The sequence below is a fragment of the Acanthisitta chloris genome, unplaced genomic scaffold, assembly GCF_000695815.1.
Source record: "Acanthisitta chloris isolate BGI_N310 unplaced genomic scaffold, ASM69581v1 scaffold26966, whole genome shotgun sequence".
Classification (NCBI taxonomy): domain Eukaryota; kingdom Metazoa; phylum Chordata; class Aves; order Passeriformes; family Acanthisittidae; genus Acanthisitta; species Acanthisitta chloris.
The window spans coordinates 2,829-9,532 of NW_008676879.1; the positions used below are offsets into that span (position 1 = coordinate 2,829).

Consider the following 6,704-nt stretch of genomic DNA (forward strand, 5'->3'; position numbering starts at 1 on the left):
GGAGGTTTAGATTGGATATTAGGAAAAAAACTTCACTGAGGAAGTTGCCAGGCATTGGAACAGGCTACCTAGGGAAGTGGTGGAATCACCATCCCTGGGGGAATTGAAAAGAGATGTAGATGTGGCACTTGGGGACATAGTGCCCTTGGCAGTGCTGGGTTAATGGCTGGACTTGATCTTAGAGGTCTTTTGCAACCTAAATGATTCCATGCTGATGCCCTTGCAATCCATTCTTGATGGGTATGGATGTTTCAATGAACATTTCCACTATGGTACCTTGACAGGTTATAGGACTAGATTAGGAAATGTAAAGTGTTCTTTAACAAGTCACTTTAGCCCATCCTTAGTCACACTGCATGGACTAATTCACCTCACCACCATTAAGTCCCCAAACTCCCAGTGTGGGATATTGTCTGACCTTGGCACAGGGAGGCCTCTGGACCTCTTTCCACTGCCCCAGGAAGAGAATGAGCCTTTGTGGATGGAGCAAGGGGCTCAGCTTCAAATTTTCAGACTCCAGATGTCCAAGCAAGGACTGTGGAAAGAATCATCTAGCCAGTGCCAGGGCTGCAGGTTTGGAAACCCAATACCAGTTGCTAAAGAGTTTTTGTCTCCAAAATCAGCTCTATTTTTTGAGAGGAAGTGGGGTTTTTTCCCCCATAACCCAGCAGGAACAAGGCTGCTCAGTGATAACTTCTACTTCAGAGCATCATTGCTCCAATTTGCTTTAAGCCTGTCTTGGCAGAGGGCCATGTGTTTTGAGATATTTTGCAACACTCCTGAAGTGCTGGAGATTTAACTGTTTGGGCTGTGTAACATGTGAGGCAGAGTGAGGCAGGAAGGCAAAGGAAGAAAATAAAGGCTTTTGGATTTCCAAAGCTGGCTTTCTTCCTTCCTGCTTTTGTTTGCCTGCTTGGTGCCCCAAAAGGGCACTGCATATTCCCAGAGTTGTGGAAATACTGTTTCTTTTCCGGTCCAGTGTTTCCAGTAAGCACTTTGCTATAAATGGTGTAAACACTAACAAAAGTATATTGTTAAATCCCTGTGTCTTTGTTTAGCTGCTGTCATGATCATAATTAGCATTTTCCACTTCTGTAAGCCTGTCATCTGCAGATCTGAAAGTGCTTTAAAATATTTGAAGCATCTAGCGAGGGGAGAGAGTATTAATAGCTCCATTTAACAGATGGGCAAACTGACACACAGAGGCAGCAAGTGCCCTGTCCTTGAAGCAGGGCCAGAGCCAGCAAGTAGTCAGCTCCAACTACAAAGTTTTGAAAGTGGGTCAAAAAAATAAAGAGAAAGGCTGTTCCAGTTTGGAAAGTGATGAGAAATAGTTCCAGTCAATGTGCTACTCAACCCAGATGGACCAGACAGATGAATTGCTGGATGAGCTACTGCTTACATGGTTAAATGGTTCATCTCTTGATTTCTGTTCTCCTAATATTTGTCCCTGGGACAAAGGGGAAATAAAACAGCCCATGACGTTCCAAAAAAAGTCAGAAAGCTGAAACAGCTGCTAAAATAAGCAAGTGTCTTGTTGGCTGGGCTTTGCAGGTCAGGGATTGCAAGGCACCCACAGATGTTATGGCCACAGAGGAAATGTCTTTGAGCAGTGCTTGGGGACAGCAGGAGGAGGCTCAGCTGTGCACAAACAGCAGAGACCCAAGGAGCTGGACACAGAGCCAGTAAGACAACCAGAAGTACCAGATCAAACTTCCTCTTTCACCTCGGAGAAGCTGATACGGAAGTTCCACTTCTTTAAAGGGCAGTGGAGCTGCAAACCAATATCCATTTATACTCTGGAGGCAGCTGCCACATCCCCACGGTGCAGGTCAAGAGACACAGGTTGCCTCAGTTCTTCCCAGCACCCGTGGGAGGGCAACGGAACGAGAAGCAAAACCGATAACACTTCTCTGTGCAGCCAGGCCCCAGCTGGACTTTCCTTGTGCTTAAATGCAACAGGCCAAATCTCTATTAACACAAACCCTCCCAAGAAGGTGCTATACAAGCACCTTCCTGCAGTACCTTGGATGGCATCTCCATGCTCTCCAAGCTGGGCTCCAACTGAGCCTGCTGAGCAGGGCCCTGCCAGCCCCCACTGCCCCTCTGCTGTCCTGGTCACAGGCAGTGGGAAGAGCAGCTGAGCTTTATGCTTCCTTACACAAGCACAGATAATGTTTTCTTACATTTTTTTTCTTTTCCTTCCCCAGAAGCTGTTGTCCTGCTGCGCACGAAGCTTGTTTGAAGTCATGTCCAGAAGGAAAGTCAACTAAATCAGGTAGAGATTCACACTATGGAGTGATAAAGTTTTTATCCACAGGGAGATACTACATAAACAGAAATGGGCTTTTTCCTTCCTGTATCATAGAGTCGCTTGACCTCCCTCTGTATTCTGAATTACTTGATGCTCGGAAGTTGCAAAGCAGAAAAAAAAAAAAAAATCAACAATTCTGCCGTAATGATTTTCCTGTTGTATTATCCACACTTCACAGCCATGTCCTTGTCCCAAGCCATGTTCCAGTGCTGACTGAGGGCAGCCCCAGTGCCAGCTGTGGTGCTCAGCCTCTCCCTGCCAGTGATGGGGACATGGTGTGTGAGTCCTGCTCCCAGGCTGTCTGCACACTTGGCACAGGAACATTGTTTGCCTATACATGACACATAAGTGAGTTTTGCTCTGCCTATAGACTAAGCCCAGCAAGATCCAAGGAACCCCCCCAAAACAGATCCCTTCTGTGGTTTCACTCCCATGGCTCCTGCACTTGGAGCGTCTTGTCTGTCCTCAGATCATCTTACTGCTTTCTCTTGTTTCTGTGCTGAGCTTTCTCTGGTACAGAGCTATCAGGGTCTAATTAGAGATCTGCAATACAGGATCGCAGGACTCTGGTGTACATAGGCATTCATCCTCTTGCAGGTCTCAAAGCAGTTCATCTCTTGCATCCAGCATCTTTCTCACATGTGCTAGAGACACCCTGTGTCCTTCTATGCCCAGGCTGCATTTCAGTGGACCATAAAATAGTTGACAACTCATTTCATTAGGAGCTTTCCCTTTCCTGAAACTATAAGTGGCAATGATCACTGAGCATCCCCAGTGTAACATTACAGGCACGTCTCAAGCATTGCTTCAACTAGTGTCTAAGATGTCATATCCCCAGGGAATTACGCAGAGAGATTTACCCTGCCTGCAGAAAGGATCAGAAGCTGCTGTCACCTGACACAGCTGTGCAGAAATTCTCCATCCATCACAGAAATCTTCAGCAAAGGGGGTGTGCAGGCCCACAGAGCTTTCCCTGCCCAGCTAGGGGTCCCAGCAAGGTTGCACAGCCAAAGGGGCTCCTGATTCCAGTGGGTATCAGGAGCTGCAGAGCCACCTGAAAGGGCTTAGCTTGGTGATCTCTCGCTGCCAGCCTGTTCTGAACTCTGATGCTTTCCTTTTATATTGTATGTCAAGCACCAACAGCACCATCCCAGCCACCCAACCCTCCTCACAGCCCCCAGAAACAGATCTCCCCCTGGCCCTATCTTCCCAGGCAAGCACTGCCCCAGCCTCAGGGTGGGGGTCCCACTGGAAGGTTTCTTCTCTGCAGTGGAGCAGACAGACAAGCTTAGCCAGCTCCAGAGCTCCAGCTCTCTAAGCTTGGTTTTGCTAATCAGCCTCATTCCACACTGACACTCTTAAGAGGTGCCCTGGTTATTTTTAGGCACTGCTGGGAGCTGCCAGTGCTCTCGCACCTCAGGAGGCTTCACAGCTTTTCACTCAGCCCCTTACACCACACCGAGTCAGGAGGACTCTTTGGATGCTGGATGTGGATTCCTATGGGATTGTGTAAGCCTGAATGAGGCAGAGTCAAGGCAGGTGGCTCAGCTTCATGCTCCCTGCACAAAGCAGAGCCTCCTCAACCAGCAGCAGCCAAACCTGCACAGTTACATCCTGCACAACATCTCTTCCAGGCTAAGCTCCCCTTCCCAGCCCCTCAAGCACTGCGTTCACACAGCAGCAGAGCACAACCCCTGAGATCAGAAAGAAGAGCTGGACTAAAGAGGTCTTTTTCCTGCTAGGCATAAAAATAAAGACTCATCCTTAGTTACCACTGTCCTTGTAGAAAGATCTTCCTCCACCCAGAAACAAAGCCAGGCCCTCAAAGCGTGCTGTGGCTTCACCTTCCTTTTATATGTGACAAAGGCAGCTGTGCTTGAAAACAGCCCCAGCTGCATCTCATCTGCACTTACTTGAGTTCTTCTTGCCCAAGGAAACCTGCAGGGTGTTGGGGAGGTAGTGTGGAGGGTAGTGCATTCTGGGCCAGGAATTCAAATGGGATATGAGTAGGTGATGCTCACTCAGAGGTCAGTGCCTTGGTGCCATCAGGAAAGCTGTGGGACCAATGAGGAGTTTCCAGCCTTTGAGCTGCAATTTACAGGAACTTTTCTTCCTGAACAATCCAGGGGAAGGCAGAGAACCCAAGTCTGAAGGGGATCCCCATTGCAAAGGAATCCACCCTGTGGGCCAGATGTGGTGGGGTGTCTGCACATCAGAAGCAGGGAGAATACATAGAGCATGCCTGCCACAGCAGCTGTGGGGCTGCTGCGGCTGAAGGGTTTAAAGTCACTGGTCTGTGGTTCATCTGCTTTGCCAGTTCAGGCATTAGCAGATCTTCCACACAGTTGCTGCTTTTGTTCATGTAACAATACATTGACATATGAAGGCAGCTAAGTAAGAAGTTGTGAGAAAATAAAAGTAACGGAGAAGGGACTTGTAGCCTCAGACTCCTTACAGCTTTGAAAGGGTCCCTGCAGGGGATAGAGGCACCTGTGGGTGCTGGTTCACAAGGTGATGGGTGCTCATGGCTCTTGTGGGTGAACACAAAGGGTCTGGCTTGCTGCTCTCTGCTGTGCAGAACTCAGAGTGCTGTGTCTGCCTGGCTTGAGGGGCTGAAAAATGGGTAGGGAGAAAGGTGCCAGCCTGCTGTGTCCTAAGGCCTGCCAAGGCTGAGTGTGCCTCATCCCCTCTGCCACCCATCCCTCAAAGGGATGTGTGTTTTTCAGAGGGGAGAAGGAGAACCAGAGTGCCCTGATTTATTAGCACCTTGAAGCTGTGGGATGTGAAAAACAAGCTCAGCCTGGGAACAAAACAAAAATACAACTGCTGTCACGGCAACTGTCTCCAGATGCACGAAGAGACCAATTATTTCTATTAATCAACTTAGCGAGAAGCTGCAGAAGAGGCTTAAGCTGCATCAAGGCTTGGTGCTGAGGGGAGGGAGGAGCAGAAGGCTCCATCAAACCCCAGTTGCCAAGGCAAACCATGATTCTTCCCATGCTGGAGGATTTTTGGAGCAGACACACAGCACCCGTGCCCCATGGGGACTGGCAGAGGGGTGCTGCCTGCTCCAGGCATGGGGATGCAGACTGGCAGTGCTGCACGGCCAGAGCTGAGCACTGGGCTGCCCTCCTGGATACAGGGATGAATGGATGGATGGATGAATGGACAGGCAGCTCCCTCCTACCGTTGCCCACACATCCTGGTGGTAACGAGGTGCTGGCAGGGCTGAGCAATTCTCTCCTGCCTCCCCCAGCCATCCCCTCTCCCCTGGGGACTGCAGCAGTGCACACAAGGACTCACCCTACCCCTATGCCAAGGGCTGGCTGTGATTTTGAAATCTAGCTGGAGGTGCCTTGGGAGAGCAGAGACTCTGCAGTGGGGGCCCTGGGGATGTGCTGAAGGCCAGAAGAGAGGGGAAGGAGTTTGAGGAGAGCTAAATGCAAGGTTTGTGAAGTTGTAGAGGAGTCAGTCTAAGCCTGAGGCTTAGCAATTTGTGATTTACAGGCATTAAGTGGTCTTTATGCTGTAAAACCAGGCCAAAGGAGAAGAAGGGATCTGTTTGTGGACACTGAGCCTCAACTGTATCTGCTCTCCTCCTATAGGAATTACAATTTTCCACCAAGTCCTAGAGAACCCTAGAAGCTCTGTTCCTGCAAAACCACTGCAGTGGCTAGAGCAGCTGTGATGTCTGTGCTGGGTGAATGTATTATATTTAGCATTAAGAGCCAGAGGGTGCAGAGTTATTACAAGGAATCCCACAGCAAAACCCTTCCAAAATACCAGTGTGCCATGCCCGACTTGACATCCCTTGACCACTGAAGTGTGGTGAGGCTGTTCCATGCTATTCTTGCCTGGAATGAAGCTGCTCAGCACATGAGATGGACACATGTGCCCTGGTGGGAGATCAGGCTGCTGCCCTGCTCCTGCCTGTTTTCTCACCCAGCCAGGAAACTCGAGGCTCAGCAGTTTGGAGCACATTAATTCTGGCCAATAAGACCCACCACCACCGCATTTTGGAGAGCACAAACTCCACAGGAAGGCAGGGGAGCTCTGTGGCTGGTGGCCTACCAGACCAAGCTGCCAACAGGAGCATCTTCCTCTTCAGGTGCATCTTCAGCTGAAGGCTCTGGCCACAGATCTAAGTTCTAGTGCATGGGAGTCATGAGCCATAACAAGGTGTTTAAGGCACAATCACAGGTCTAAGAATACCCCAATAACACCATTATAGAGCCCTCCTTCTTTGATGTGCAACCGCTCAAGCATATTCCCAGACAAAACCCAGTGGAAAATTTGCTGAGATTCCAGCTGGAGGTTGTCAGACAGTTGGTGGAAACCCCCTGACCTCAAGTGCTGGCTTCAGCCCTATGGGATATTTTTTCCTCCTCGC

At 49.5% G+C, this 6,704-nt stretch overlaps 1 protein-coding gene across 1 annotated transcript in view; it reads left to right on the top strand.

The window, feature by feature from the left end:
• Positions 1–2,210: 2,210 nt before the first annotated feature.
• The window catches only part of PKIG (protein kinase (cAMP-dependent, catalytic) inhibitor gamma), an 11,657-nt gene continuing 7,163 nt past the window's right edge, over positions 2,211–6,704 (top strand). The window contains exon 1 of the mRNA XM_009076311.1: positions 2,211–2,278. The gene's annotated coding sequence lies outside the window, so the exon portion shown is untranslated. The remainder of the gene's footprint in view (positions 2,279–6,704) is intronic.